This window comes from Protopterus annectens, chromosome 12.part0 (assembly GCF_019279795.1).
Source record: "Protopterus annectens isolate FY-2018-M chromosome 12.part0, PAN1.0, whole genome shotgun sequence".
Lineage (NCBI taxonomy): Eukaryota > Metazoa > Chordata > Ceratodontiformes > Protopteridae > Protopterus > Protopterus annectens.
In genome coordinates this window covers 901,776,515-901,792,747 of record NC_056746.1, presented here as the reverse complement: position 1 = coordinate 901,792,747, position 16,233 = coordinate 901,776,515, and the positions used below count along the sequence as shown (strand labels likewise).

Genomic DNA, 16,233 nt, shown 5'->3' with positions numbered 1-16,233 from the left:
ATTACATCAGTTTTTCTTGCCCCAGATGTCAGGTGCCCCCTAATGGCAAGCAATTAATCTATAAATACAATGATACATGTCCAACAAAAAAGCAAATACACCAAAAAGCTTTTAAAGCACAGTAAGTGAGAGAAGAGGTACAGCCAAAAGATGAAAGGGGGCTGTAGGGAGGGTAATCAGGACTGCAACAGTGAATACACTTGAGTATCTACATTTATAGTAAGTGTACACATGTACTATGTTCTTCCTGTTTCACTGTTGCAGTCATTACATTTGGGTAGATTCCAAAAGCTAAGGTTGTGAGGAGGAATTTAAATACAATTAGGACCAGCTATAAGGCCCTGCAAGACTGCAGTGGCAAAACCAGCTCTGGATTTAGAGAAAATTGGAAAATGATAATGCTTTGTTAAAGTATGTAGAGAACGCCAGGTAGCAGCTTCTAGGATGTCCCTAGTAGGGACGCCCCTGAGAAAGGCTGTAGAGGTAAATGAAGCCCTGGTTGAATGGGGTCTGATGTCCCTGTTGGATAGGTTTTCCATGGTGCTTATAGCAGAAATGAATGTAGTGGCCTATCCATTTTGAAATGGTTTGCTTTGAAATAGCTTTCTCCCCTCTGTCCCTGCAGCAAATGCCACCAGAAGTTGTTTAGATTTCCTTAGAGGTTTAGTCCTATCCAAGTAGAATCTAAGCGGTCTGTGCACATCTAGAGTACAGTATCCGCTTCCCCATGTTCTGTGGGTTAGGAAAGAAGGTAGACAAATGAATGGACTGATTAAGAGCCACCACTGGATACCACCTTGGCATGGAGGGATTGGTTATGAGGGACACCCTGTTACCGCATGAAAGATGATGAAAGGTTCCACTGCCATAAGGGCCTGTAATTCACATACCCTTCTTGCAGAAGTGATTCTTAAAAGGAAAGCTGTTTTCCAGGAAAGAAATTTTAAATCTGCAGTAGCAGCTGGCTCGAACGGAGGAAGAGTGAGTTTTTCCAAGACGAAGTTAAGATCCCAGACTGGAGTTGGAGCTTTCCTGGGTGGACTTAATTTTTTGGCCCCTCTGAGGAACTGCTTGAGCAGTGGGTGAGAGAACAGGGGAGGCTCTGTGCTATAATGCGCTGAAATGGCTGAGGCATGAATTTTGATGGAGGAAAAAGACAAGCCCTTAGGAAGCATCTCAGTCAAGTACTGTAGAATCTGAGGTAAATAAGGCACTGCTGCGGTCATTCCTTCAGATTGGTTCCAGGCACAGAATCTTTTCCATTTTGCAGCATAAGATTTTCTAGTAATAGGCCTCCTTGCCTCTAAAATGATATCCATCAATGATTTACTGAGGGATGGTGAAGGAGAGATTAGGTAATTTGCCAGGCTGCTAGGTTCAGGGTTTGCAGCTGAGGGTGCAGAATCTGGTTCTCCTGCTGAGACAACAGGGAAGGGAGTCTGAGGTAGGTGCCATTAAGCCAAGCGTGACACACTGCGCAAGAGTGAGTACCAGTGTTGACGAGGCCAGTCTGGTGCAATTAAAATCGTCTTTGGCTTGTCCCGTTTGATCTTTACTAGAACGTTGGAGAGCAGATGCAGAGGAGGAAAGGCATAAACTGACAGGTTTTTCCAGCTGAAGGATAGAGCATCCACTTTCCAATCCTTGAGCAAACTTTGTCCAGTTGATGGTTCTAGGGGAGGCAAACAGGTTTATACCTGGGCTCCTCAATTTGCTTGTCAACATGTTGAAAACCCTTGGCTCCAGTTTCCACTCGTGTGGGTCCATGAGGTTTCAGCTTAGTCTGCCAGTCTATTTAGTTTTGTTGGCAGGAATTGAGCTTGTAGATTCACTTGGTAGCTCAAGGCTGTGCTCCACAATGCCATGGCTAGTCTGCAGAGGGGGTAAGAATGTGTACCCCCCTGCTTGTTTATGTACCACAAGACAGTGGTGTTGTCTGTCTTTACCATTAGTTGTCCTGGAAGAATGTGGTCCTTGAAGGCTGTCAGAGCATTCTGTACAGCTAACATTTCCTTTTGATTTATGTGCAGGTGCATTTGACTTGGGTTCCATTTGCCCTGAATGCACTTCCCTGCCAGGTGAGCCCCCCATGCATAGTCTGATGCGTCTGTTAAGATTTGAATGGCAGGGGGTGATGTGAATGGTAGCCCCCGTTTTGGTGACAGGCCTCTGCCCACCAAAGGAAAGTACAGTTGTGTACCTACCATAAATGTAGATGTTAGAGCGTATTCACTGTTGTAGTCATTACAATTGGGTTTATCCTGCTAGCAGGCTACCCGCAGTCAGCCTGAGTTCCAAAGTCTAGGTCCGGCATCGGTTGCTGTCGCCTCCTCCCTGACGTCAGTGCGTCAGGGGTATAAAAGATGCAGCCGACGCCATTTTCTTCAGTTTTACTTGCCCCAGATGTCAGGTGCCCCGAAAATGGTAGGTTAAATTACGCCAATAAGCATGCATACACAAACAACTTTTACTTCATCTACAAGCAAATACACCCCATAGGTTGTATAGAATAGTACAGATAAGTCCCAGCAAAGGAAAAGGGGGATGGTGGGAGAGTAACCTGGACTGCAACAGTGAATACTCGAACATCTACATTTATGGTAGGTACACAACTGTACTATGTTCATCGTGGTTCACTGTTGCAGTCATTACAACTGGGTTGAATCCCAAAGCTAAGGTTGGGATGCTGGTGCTAAATAGGATTAGGAGAGGCTATGAGGCCCTGCAGAACTGCAGTGGCAAAGCCTGCCCTGGATTTAGAGTAGAGAGTAAGTGCTAGTGCTTTGTAAAAGTGTGCACTGAGCTCCAAGTTGCAGCGTCCAAGATGTTTTTGGTTGGTACTCTGAGGAAGGCTGCTGAAGTGGCTGCTGCTTTGGTTGAATGTGGCCTAATGCCTTTAGGCACTGATTTGCCATGCTGTGAATAGCAGAAACGAATGCAGTGGCCTATCCACTTTGAAATAGTCTGCTTGGAGATAGGCTTTCCTTGTGATCCTGATGCCACTAGAAGATGTTCAGTCTTTCTAAAAGCTTTGGTTCTGTCCAAGTAGAAGCGTAGCTGCCTCTGAATATCCAAAGAATGCAGAAGTCTCTCACCCTTATTCTGTGGGTTTGGATAAAAGGTAGGCAAATGAATTGTTTGGTTAAGGGCCACACTGGACACTACCTTAGGCACAAATGTAGGGTTTGTCCTCAGAGAAACCCTGTCAGGATGGAAAATGACAAAAGGTTCCGCAGCCATGAGTGCCTGTAACTCTGAGACTAGTCTAGCTGAGGTTATTGCTAGGAGCAGAGCTGTTTTCCAGGATAAGAACTTTATATCAGCTGCAGAGGCTGGGTCAAACGGAGGCAGTGTGAGTTTTTCCAAAACGTACTTGAGGTCCCATGCAGGTATTGGTGCTCTCCTTGGAGGTCTTATGTTTTTGGCCCCTCTGAGGTACTGCCTTAGTGATGGATGAGAAAAAATAAGTGGTTCTGTATTGCAATGAGCTGAAACGGCAGAGGCATGAATTTTAATTGAAAAGGAAAGGCCTTTATCCAGCATCTCAGTTAAGTATTGCAAAATCTGAGGAATATTTGGAACAATTGTGTCAACACCTTGTGCCTGGTTCCAAGCACATAATCTCTTCCATTTTTCTGCATAAGATTTTCTGGTGCTAGGCCTCCTGGCCTCCAAAATAACATCCATCACAGCTTTAGAGAGAGGTGAGTCTTGAATGGCTACATTATCCGCCATGCTGCCAGGTTTAAGGTCCTGAGTTGGCTGTGCAGTATCGGACTGTCTTGTTGGGTCAATAAGTGAGGAATTTGAGGTAATGCCCAAGCTGGGCATAGAGACAGGCTCTTTAGGATTGGGTACCAGTGCTGGCAGGGCCAGTCTGGGGCAATCAGTATCATTTTTGGCTTCTCTTGTCTGACTTTGAGGAGTACCTTGGGGAGGAGAGGCAGAGGAGGAAAGGCATATTACGGTTAGATTTTTCCAGCTGAAAGATAGAGCATCCACTTTCCATGCTTGCTTGTGATAAGTCCTTGTGCAGAATCTCTGTAGTTGGCAATTGTGAGGGGAGGCAAATAGGTCTATGTCCGGGCATCCCCAGTTCCTTGTTATCATGCTGAAGACTTGTGGATCCAATTTCCACTCGTGGGGATCCATTAGGTTTCTGCTTAGTTCGTCTGCCAGAGTATTTATCTTTCCTGGCAGAAATTGTGCTTGCAGATGTACTTGGAAAGTCAATGCTGTGTCCCACAAGTTCATGGCTAGTCTGCAGAGGGGGTAGGAATGTGCGCCTCCCTGCTTATGTACCACATGACTGTAGTATTGTCCATCTTTATCAGTAGTGGTCTTGGATGAAGTAGATCCTTGAAGACTGTCAGGGCATTTTGAACAGCTAGCATCTCTTTTTGATTGATATGTAGATGCATTTGACTTGCGGACCATGTGCCCTGAAAACATCTTCCTGCCATATGCCCCCCCCCCAGGCATAATCCGATGCATCTGTTGTCAATGTCTGCCTGGCTGTGGGTATGGTGAATGGCTGTCCCGTGTTGTGGTGACAGGCCTTTGCCCACGATCGAAACTCCTGCTGCAGGAAGGGAATGAGGGTAATTATTGTTTCCAGGCTCTGGCAATGTTGAGTCCAAACACTTTTTAAATACCACTGAAGTTTCCTCATATGCAGTCGTGCATATGGAATTAGCAGAATGCAGGATGCCATAAAGCCCAAAGCCTGCAGAATTTTTCTTGCAGATAACTGGGTCTTTGTTGCCAACATTTTGAAATAAGTAGTCAGTTGTCTGTTTTTGTCTGGCGTGAGATAAGCCATCTGGGCAGTTGTATTTAAGCTTGCACCCAGGAATATTATCTCTTGAGAGGGTACGAGTTTTGATTTCTTTTCGTTTACTGCGTACCCTAGACCTGTTAGTAATCGTTTTACAAACGCCAGATGTAGTAGAATGTCCTTGTTCTCTGCTTGAATAAGGCAATCATCCAAATAAGGATATATTTGTATTCCTCTATCTGCAAAATGCAATTACTGGTGCCAGGCATTTTGTGAATACCCTGGGCGCAGTAGATAAGACAAAGGGCAGTGCAGAGAATTGGTAGTGCACTGAGCCAGCTATAAATCTGATGCATCTTCTGCATGATTGTCTGATTGGGACATGCAGGTATGCCTCTTTTAGGTCTAAAGTCACAAGCCAAGCCTTCTAGCCCAGCATGGGCAGAAGCTGCTGCAGAGTTAACATTCTGAATTTTGGAATATCCAGAAATTAGTTTAGAATAGACAGGTCCAGTATTGGTCTCCAGGCATTGTCCTTTCTGGGCACCAAGAATAGTCTTGAGTAAAATCCTAGTCCCGGCTCTTGCTGTGGTACTTGCTGAATGGCCCTCATATCCATGAAGGATGAAACTTGTTTTTGTGCCTCCTCTGCCCATTAATTGTGTGGCAGGTCTGGCATACCGTTTGGCCTTGGCAGGGTGTGAAAGTGGAACCTGTAGCCTTGTGATATGATATTTAAGACCTATTTATCCTGGGTGATCATGTGCCAATTTTGCGGAAAAAGTGCTAGTTTTCCCCCCAAAGGAGCTGCCAGAATATAAGTGCTTGGTGCTGGCAGGGGAAAGTCATTGAGACAGTTTCCTGTATGGCTGTGATTTTTCCTCTCTGCTTTTGGAGGTAGAAGCACCCCATTGTTTAGGCCTGTATGAGCCTTGGGGCTGTGATCTGCCTCTGGGGCGTCTGTATCTGCCTCTTTGTGGCCTGAAACTGGAAAGGACCAATTCTTTGTAGGCCAGTTCCTGCTAAATCTGGGAGGCTGTACCTGTAAGAAATCCTTAACTATTTGCATAGATTTAGCTTTCTCCTCCATTTTCTTCAATACATCTTCTGCTTTAACACCAAACAAGGTATCATGCTGTAATGGAGCATCTAAACGTTTTGCTTTAACAAGATCCGACATTCTGTTCTTTTAACCAAGCATGCCTCCTAATGACAGAACCCGTAACAGCGGCCCTGTAAGAGGCCTCTAGAGATTCAAAACCACATTGCAAAGTATGCTTTCCCACTTGTTCAGCAGCATGCAATAAATCCTGCATTTCTTTGTTTTCTGCACATTCTGAATTTGTCAACATTTTCTGTTTAAGCAGTGACGTAAGATATTGCTGATATTTAAGCATATGAAACTGGCAATTTAAAGATCTTACAGCCAAGGTAGCAGAAGTATAAATCTTTTTCACCCATCTGTCCAGGGCCCTTGAATCTCTATCAGAGGGGACAGGGTTTTTTGCAGTGGAAGCCTTGACTCCTTTGGGACCCTGAGAGAGAGTTTCTGGGTCAGCAGCAGGGTTTTTATAAAGAAATTTATGTGAATCAGGAACCCTGTAGTATCTGCCTGACTTAAGAGCTGGTGGTAAAGAGTCAGGAAACAGACTGGACTCCGAAAATACATCATCTACAATGTCTAAAACAGGAGGAATAGCAAGGGGCCTGTGCTGAGGTAATAAAAGGAAGTCTCTGAACCTTTTCTTGGATTCTGAGTAATCTTGGCTCTCCCAGTGGAAATGCTCCCTCATAGTATGCAGGGTTTCCCCAAAAGAATAATCCTCAGGAGGAGAGGCTGAAGGGATAGATCCTTCAGCATCAGAATCCTCATAGGGAGGAAGAGAGAATATTCCAGTTCAGAAGAGGAATCAGAGGAAATGGAAACCTGATCTGAAGATTCATATTCTATCTCTTGCCTAGGCCTCTTATCAGGAGGGGGATGGGTACGCCTGATCAAAGAAATTAGGTCTTCGGCCATTTTAAGCATCTGTTTTTTAGGCATGGAGGCCTATACAGGAGAATGCTGTACTTGTTTCTTTGTCTTTAGAGCTGCTTTAGTCTTTGCCTTTGAAGCCGAAGCTGGTTTCACATACAACTGCGCAGGCCTGAAAACACCCTCAGAAGCAGATGCCTGCTCAGCGGCTCCGGACCCATCTGAGGGAATAGTTTCCAAGTGTCCAATACCTTGAGTTTCCAGCGGCCTAGTCAGCTCCATGTGGAAGTCGGAAGCAGCCTGTGGCTCAGAGATAGCGGGCGTCAGGGGCTGCGAAAGCACCTCACTGAGAACCGGCGAAAGGCCTAGAGGAAGCCTCGTCTGTTTTGGACCTCGGATGCCTGTCCTTTTCTTTTTCTTTGCGCTTTTTATAAACTCCGGTAGTCGGCTGTTCCAACAGCATTATATAAATAAATCTTCAGCCAAAGTAATGAAATGCAAAATCGTTCCGGCGCTTAAAAGTGCGTTGGTTAAATCTAGCACAAAACCAACAACTAGCAACATCGTGGTCAGGGCCTAGGCAAGGAATACATTAAAAATGAAAATCCTTATGAGGTATTTGCTTTCCACAAGAAATACAATTAACTTTTTCTGACATCGGTCTGGAGCAAGAAAAAAGTTTCCCCAATGGGGTACTTCGCTTTAATGAAGACTTCGGATCTGAAATTCAAATTTGAAAATCTCAGGAGTCGGCCGACCAGCACTTGCGAACTGCTTTTGCTTCGGGCACCGCGCGGCAAGAAAGACTGAAGAAAATGGCATCGGGTGCATCTTTTATACCCCTGGCGCACCGACGTCAGGGAGGAGGTGACAGCGACTGACGCCGGACCTAGACTTTGGAACTCAGGCCGACTGCGGGTAGCCTGCCAGCAGGATAACCCAACTCTAATGACTGCAACAGTGAAACACGAACATCTCTAGATGTAGGCAAGGTATGATAGGAATCCTTGCTTCTAGATCCTGTGAATGTTGACACCACAGGCTTTTGAGATACCACTGTAGTTTCCTCATATGCAGCCTTGCATATGGAATTAGAAAAATGCAGGAGGCCATGAACCCCAAAGGCTTGCAGTATTTGCCTTGCAGACAGCTGCGTTTGTGGCCACTTGTTTGAAGTTGTCAAATGAAATCCGTTTCTCTGGCGTGAGGAAAGCCATCTGGGAAATTGTATTCAAGCTTGCTCCCAGGAATGTAATTTGTTGGCAGGGTACCAGGTGGGATTTCTTTTCGTTTATGGTGAACCCCAAACAAGTCAGTACCCTCATGAACAAAGGCCAGATGATTCAAAAATATATCCTTGCTTTCTGCCTGAATTAGACAATTGTCCAGGTATGGGTATATTTGAATATTTAATTGCCTGCAAAATGCAATGACTGGAGCTAGGCACTTGGTGAATACCCTGGGCACAGCAGATAAGCCAAATGACACTGCAGAGAACTGATGGTGCATGTAGCCTGCGTTGAAGCGTAGGTATCTTCTGCAAGACTTCCTGATAGGGATGTGCAGGTATGCTTCTTTTAAGTCTATTGTTGCCAACCATGCATCCTTGCCCAGCAGAGGAAGCAGCTGGTGAAGAGTCAGCATTCTGAATTTTGGAAACACCAGAAAGGTGTTTAGAATAGAAAGGTCCAGGACAGGACGCCATGTACTGCCTTTTTTGGGCACCAGGAAAAGTCTTGAATAGAAACCTTGTCCCTTTTCCTCTTCTGGAACCAAATGAATAGCCCCCATGTTTAAGAGAGAGAGTACTTGATTTTGGGCCTCTGCCCACTGATTTGGGGGTAGATCTGGCCACCTGCTTGGTGTTGGTAACATGTGGAAATTAAATCTGTATCCTTGGGACACTACATTTAAAACTCATTTGTCCTGGGTAATGAGTTTCCAGTTTTTGGCCGGCAGACCAATTTTTCCGCCTAAAGGAGCATTCATTTGGGAAGTGCTTGGAAGTTTTAAAAGAAAGTGATTGAGACAGTTTTCCATAGCGGGGAATCTTACTACTCCCAGGTTTGGGTGCGGAAACCCCCCACTGCCTAGTCTTGTGTGTCCCTTGGGACTGAAACCTGGGGTTTCTGCTGGGTCTGGGTTTGGCTTGAGAAGACCTGGAAGGGGCTGGAAAAGGAACAATTTTTAGAGGGCCAGTGCCTACTAAATCTAGGAGGCCGAATTTGTAAGAAATCTTTAACAATTTGCATAGACTTAGCTTTATCTTCCATCTTTTTCAGAACTTCCTCAGCCTTGTTGCCAAACAAGCAGTCCTGATTTAAGGGAGCATCTAACAATTTAGCTTTAACATAATCAATCAAACCTTGCTCCTTAAGCAAAGCATGCCTTCTGAACACAGACCCAGTAACAGAAGCCCTGCAAGAGGCCTCTAATGAATCAAATCCACATTGCAAAGTATGTTTTCCAACCTGTTCAGCAGAATGCATTAAATCCTGTAATTCTTTATTTTCAGCACAGTCAGGAATTATTTTCTGTTTAAGCAATCCAAAAACATGTTGTTGATACTTAAACATATGAAACTGGCAGTTTAAAGCCCTAATGGCCAGGGATGCAAAAGTGTAAATTTCCTTACCCCATCTAGCCAGCGCCCTGGAGTCTCTATCAGAGGGGGAAGGATTTTTAGCAGTAGAGGCCTTAATGCCCTTGGATCCCTGTGAAATAAGTCTCTGGATCCGCAATAGGATTTTTAAAAAGGAACTATCAGGAACCCTGTAATATCGGTCAGGTTTTCTGGGAGCAGGAGGCAAAGAATCAGGGGACAAACTAGATTCTGAAAAGGCATCATCAACAATGTAAACGCTAAGCCTCTTTTTTGAATCTGAAAAATCCTGGCTTTCCCACTGGAAATGCTCCCTTAGAGCATGTAAGGTCTCGCCAAAAGAAAATTCCTCTGGAGGGGAAGCAGAGGGTATAGAGTCCTCTGCATCAGAATCCTCGTAAGTAGATAAGGGCAAATCCAGATCATCAGAAGAATCAGAAAAAGCAGAATCCTGTTCAGAAGATTCATAAACAACTTCAGTCCTAGGTCTCTTAGAAGGGGGAGGCTGGCTTCCATGGATTAGTGTTATAAGATCTTCAGCCATTCTTATTTGTTTTTTAGGCATAGAGGCCTGAGCATGTGGCCTGGGCATTGGTTCCTTAGGCATGGTTCAAGATTTTGGCCTAAATGGAGGCGTTGGTTTAATATGCAAGTCCATAGGCATGAAAAAGTACAGTTTTGTACCTACCATAAATGTAGATGTTCGAGTGTTCACACTGCTGCAGTCATTACACTTGGGTTATCCTGCCGTCAGGCGGTCCATGATCAGCCAGAGTTCCAAAGTCTTGGTCCGGCGTCAGTTGCTGTCGCTTCTTCCCTGACGTCAGTGCGCCAGGGGTATACAAGATGCATCCAACGCCATTTTCTTCAGTTTTTCTTGCCCCAGATGTCAGGTGCCCCCAAGTAGGTAGGCAATACATATTGCTAATAAAAAATATACATAAAAAAATAAAAACAATGCCTTCAGTTACAAGCAAATACACCACAAAGGTTGTATAGGATAGAAAGGTATAGGTAAGTCCAGCTAGTTCAGAGGGGATGGAGGAGGGTAACCTGGACTGCAGCAGTGTGAACACTCGAACATCTACATTTATGGTAGGTACAAAACTGTACTATGTTCATCGCGTTACACTGCTGCAGTCATTACACTTGGGTAGAATCCCAAAGCTAAGGTTGAGTGGCTGGTCTATAAAGAGTTAGGATTGGCTATGAGGCCCTGCAGAACTGCAGTGGCAAATCCTGCTCTGGATTTAGAGTAAAGAGGCAAGTGGTAATGCTTGGTAAAGGTGTGCATTGAACTCCAAGTTGCAGCCTCCAAACTTTCCTTGGTAGGTACTCCTCTGAGAAAGGCTGTTGAAGTGGCTGTTGCCCTGGAGGAATGTGGCCTAATGTTATTTGGGACTGATTTTCCATGCTGTGTGTAGCAGTAATGAATACAGTGTCCTATCCATTTGGATATAGTCTGCTTTGAGATAGCTTTGCCCGGTGATCCTGCAGCATATGCTCCAAAGAGTTGCTCAGTTTTCCTGAAAGCTTTTGCTTTGTCCAAGTAGAAGCGTAGCTGCCTGTGTATGTCCAAAGAATGCAGAAGTTTCTCCCCTTTATTCTGGGGGTTTGGATAAAAAGTTGGCAAATGGATGGTTTGGTTAAGAGCCACACTAGATACCACCTTTGGCATAAAGGTAGGGTTTGTCCTTAAAAAACCCTGTCCTGATTAAAAATTATTAAAGGTTCCACTGCCATTAATGCCTGTAGCTCTGAGACTCTTCGTGCTGAAGTTACTGCCAGGAGCAGTGCTGTTTTCCATGATAAAAATTTTAGATCGGCTGTACTGACTGGCTCAAAAGGTGGCAGGGTCAGTTTTTCCAAAACGAAATTGAGGTCCCAAGTTGGTGTTGGTGCTCTCCGGGGCGGTCTTATGTTTTTAGCCCCTCTGAGGTACTGCTTTAGCAAGGGATGAGAGAATAAAGGAGGATCCGTGTTGTAATGTGCTGAAATGGCAGAGGCGTGGATCTTAATTGATGAGAAGGATAGGCCTCTGTTCAGCATCTCAGTTAAGTATTGTAAAATCCGATGAATGTTTGGAACAAGAGGGTCAAGGCTTTGAGCCTGGTTCCAGGTGCAGAATCTCTTCCATTTTTCTGAGTAAGTTTCCTGGTGCTAGGCCTCCTGGCCTCCAAAATGACATCCATAACAGCTTTAGAGAGAGGTGTTGCCTGTTTGACTAATGAATCTGCCATGCAGCCAGGTTTAAGGTTTTGAGCTGACCGTGCAGGATTTGATTGTTTTGAGTCAGAAGGTGTGGAATTTGAGGCAAAATCCATGGTGGGCCTTGAGCTAAGTTCCTTAAGATAGGGTACCAGTGCTGGAATGGCCAGACTGGAGCAATCAGGATCATCTGTGGTTTTTCTTGTCTGGCTTTTAGGAGTACCTTTGAAGAGGCAGTGGCAGGAAGGCATAAACCTTTAGGTTTTTCCAGCTGAACAAAAGAGCATCCACTTTCCATGCTTGTTTGTGATAAGTCCTTGTGCAGAATTTTTTTAGTTGGCAATTCAGTGGGGAGGCAAAAAGATCTATGTCAGGGCATCCCCATTTTTGCGTTACCATGCTGAAGATGTGGATTCAATTTCCATTCGTGAGGGTCCATGATATTTCTGCTTAGATAGTCTGCCAGAGTATTTTTCTTTACTGGCAGGAATTGTGCTTGCAGGTGAACCTGATACGTTAGAGCTGTGTTCCACAAGGTCATGGCTTGCCTGCATAGGGGATAAGAATGACTGCCCCCTTGTTTATTTATGTACCAGATTACTGTGGTGTTGTCTGTCTTTAATAATATTTGTCCTGGATGCAGAAGGTCCTTGAAAGCTGTTAGGGCATTCTTAACAGCCAACATCTCTTTTTGATTGATGTGAAGATGCACCTGGTCTGTGGTCCACTTGCCCTGAAGGCATTTTCCTGCCATGTGTGCTCCTCAGGCATAATCCGAGGCATCTGTTGTTAGAGTCTGCCTGGCTGTGGGTAGGGTAAAAGGCTGACCCTTGTTTAGGTGACATGCCTGTGCCCACCATCGAAGCTCCTGTTGTAGGCAGGGAATCATTGGTATTACTGCTTCTAAACTGTGAGAGTGTTGGGTCCAAACATTTTTTAGGTACCGTTGTAATTTCCTCATATGCAGTCTGGCATATGGTATTAGTAGTATGCAAGATGCCATGAATCCCTGGGCCTGCAGAATTTTTCTTGCAGGGAGATGGGACTTTTTTGCCAGTAATTGAAAATATTGAGTTAGTTGAACTTGTTTGACTGGCGTGAGATAAGCCGTCTCAGCCGTTGTACTTAAGCTGGCACCCAGGAATATAATCTGTTGTGTGGGCACTAGTTTTGACTTTTTTTCGTTTACTGTGTACCCTAGAGAAATTAGTAACCTTTTTACAAATGCCAGATGCTGTAGAAGAATGTCCTTTGTCTCTGCTTGAATGAGGCAGTCGTCCAGGTATGGATATATTTGAATTCCTTTTTGTCTGCAAAATGCAATTACTGGTGCCAGGCACTTTGTGAAGACCCTGGGCGCAGTAGATAAGCCAAAGGGCAGTGCTGAGAATTGGTAGTGCATTGTACCAGCTTTGAATCTGAGGTATCTTCTGCAATTTTGTCTGATAGGGACATGCAGGTATGCCTCTGAGGTCCAGAGTAACAAACCAAGCCTTCTTGCCCATCATGGGTAGAAGCTGCTGTAATGTCAACATTTTGAATTTCGGAATATCCAGGTAAGTATTTAGAATTGAAAGATCTAGTATGGGCCTCCAGGCCTGGTCCTTTCAGGGGACCAGGAAGAGTCTTGAGTAAAATCCTTGTCCTTGTTCCTGTTGTGGTACTTTTTGAATAGCTCTCATGTCCGTGAGGGCTGAAATTTGTTTTTGTGCCTCTGCCCATTGATTTTGTGGCAGGTCTGGCATTCCTTTTAGCCTTGGTAAAGTAAGAAAGTGAAACCTGTAACTTTGAGACACTATTCAGAACCCATTTGTCTTGGGTGATTGTTTGCCAGTTTTGAGAAAAAAGTGCTAGTTTCCCCCCTAAGGGGGCTTCCAAAAGGGTAGTGCTTGGCGTACGAAGGGGAAAGTCATTGTGACTGTTTCCTGTAAGGTTGACATTTGTCCTCACCTCCTTTTGGGGTTGAGGTACCCCACTGTCGTCGTCTGTTTGAGCCTTGGAGTTGAGATCTGCCTCTTGGACGTCTGTATCTGCCTCTCTGTGGCCTGACACTGGAAAGGACCAATTCTTTGTTAGCCAATTTCTGCTAAATCGAGGTGGCTGTACCTGTAAGAAATCCTTGACTGTTTGCATAGATTTAGCTTTATCCTCCATTTTCTTTAACACCTCTTCTGCCTTAACACCAAACAAGGTGGTATGCTGTAAAGCAGCATCCAATAATTTTGCCTTAACATAATCAGGTAAACTCTGTTCTTTTAAACAAGCATGTCTTCGAATCACAGAACCTGTAACTGCGGCTCTACAAGAGGCCTCTAAAGAATCAAAACCACATTGCAGAGTACGTTTTCCCACCTGTTCAACTGCATGCAATAAATCCTTCATTTCTTTACAACCAGGAGCTTCTGAGCTTGCAAGCATTTTCTGTTTTAACTGAGCCATTAAATATTGTTGGTACTTAAGCATGTGAAACTGGCAATTTAAAGCACTTACTGCTAAAGTTGCAGAAGTGTATACTTTCTTCCCCCATCTATCCAAAGCTCTGGAATCTGTCAGAGGGTACTGGATTTTTTGCAATGGAATCCTTAACCCCTTTTGGACCCTAGGAAATAGTTTCTGGATCAGCAGAAGGGTTTTTATAAAGAAACTTGAGAGAGTCAGGGACTCTATAATACCTATCTGGCTTGGCTGGTGCAGGGGGCAAAGAATCAGGAGATAAGCTGGATTCAGAGAACACATCATCCACAATATCTAGCACAGGCGGAAAAGCCAGGGGCCTGTGCTGAGGCAATAAAAGGAAATCCCTGAGCCTTTTCTTGGTTTCTGAGTAATCCTGACTTTCCCAATGGAAATGCTCCCTCATGGCATGTAAAGATTCCCGAAAAGAATAATCCTCAGGAGGAGATGCTGAAGGGATAGATTCTTTGGCAGAGTCCTCATAGGGGGGTATAGAGTATCCCTGGCCTGAAGAGGAATCAGAGGAAATGGAAACCTGATCAGAGGAATCAGTCTGTATCCTGCCTAGGCCTTTTCTCAGGAGGGGGATGGGAACCCTGGATTAGAGTAATGAGGTCTTCGGCCATTTCAAGCATCTGTTTCTTAGGCATGGAGGACCGTCCAGGAGAATGCTGTACTTGTTTCTTTGTCTTTAATGGTACTTTTGTTGTGGCTGTTGTTTTATTGGTAATTTGTGAAGGTCTGAAAACACCCTCAGAAGCCGAAGCCTGCTCAGCGGCTCCAGACCCATCTGAGGGATTAGCTTCTGTAGGCCCAATACCTCGAGTTTCCAGAGGCCTAGTTGTCTCCACGTGGAGTCGGAGGCGGCCTGTGGCTCTGAGGTAGCGGGTGTCACGGGCTGCGAACGCACCTCACTGAGAGCCGGCAAACCAGCGACTGGCCTAGAAGAGGTATCATCTGTTTTGGACCTCGGATGCCTGTCTTTATCCTTGTCCTTGCGTTTTTTCAGTATGGCGGTCGTTGGTTGATCCGACTGCATAGTATAATTGAACCTTCGGCCAAGTAGTGCAAAGCAAAATCAAAACATATTTTTATAGTGCGTCTGTTAAATCTAGCACAAAACTGACAACTAGTGACATCGTGATCAGGGCCTAGGCATGGAATACAGTAAGAGTGGAAGTCCTTATGAGGTATTTGCTTCCCATAAGATATACAATTAACTTTTTCTGACATCGGTCTGAGGCAAGAAAAAAGTTTTTCAATGGGGTACTTAGCTTTATTGAAGACTTCGGATCTGAAATTTGACTTTGAAAATCTCAGAAGTCGGCCGACTGGCACTTGCAAACCGCTTCTGCTTCACGCACCACATGGCAAGAAAGACTGGAGAAAATGGCGTCAGATGCATCTTATATACCCCTGGCGCACTGACGTCAGGGAAGAAACGACAGCAACAAACGCCGGACCAAGACTTTGGAACTCTGGCCAACTGCGGGACTGCCTGACAGCAGGATAACCCAAGTGTAATGACTGCAGCAGTGTAACACGATGAACATCTGTGTAGGCCTGAAAACACCCACTCTACCTTTATCTGCACTTTTGTTTTCAAAAAAATACAGTATTTAAATTGATTTTAACTGTGTGTTGCAGGAATATTAACTGAACTGGAAGTTTTGACTCTGCTCTTCAGTTAGTCTCACCCACCCTCTCTGGTTTTGTTTTGGTGTTAATCTTAGTGGCCTTGAAACTGCCCGCCCCTCTTGTAAATTTGTGTTTGGATACTCCTTCTGGGCCAGTCTCATTTGCTCACTCAACTGAGTGCAGTGAGATCATATTCTGATTTCAGGCACTCCTACTGTGTACAAAGAGAGCATCTGGGAAACGGAAAAAAAAAATTTAAGTTTGTTTCCTGCCTTTCCTGTTAAGTGGTACAGACTATTTGTAGGCTTCTGAGCCCCCAAGCCCTTCTGTGTTGGGGGGAAGCCTTCTAGCTTAGTTTTTCTTTCTTATAACTAGCCAGTTTTCTAGTTTCAGCACTCAAATCTGTTTCTTTGATCCCAGCACTTGTTCAGAAAAAAAAAATTAATCTGCTTTTACTGTACTTGTTTCTACCTACTTTATTTTACTTTTGCATCATCTTAAAAGTACTCAATTGTATTTATTACTGCTTGGTGTAACTCATTCTAAGCCTTTTGGTTTAAACACTTGGGCTTCGGACCA

At 44.6% G+C, this 16,233-nt stretch overlaps 1 protein-coding gene across 4 annotated transcripts in view; it reads right to left on the bottom strand.

Annotated features, from left to right (window-relative positions):
• Positions 1-16,233, bottom strand: part of STAU1 (staufen double-stranded RNA binding protein 1) — a 2,205,075-nt gene that overhangs the window by 1,456,830 nt on the left and 732,012 nt on the right. The gene's annotated exons all lie outside the window — the stretch shown is intronic.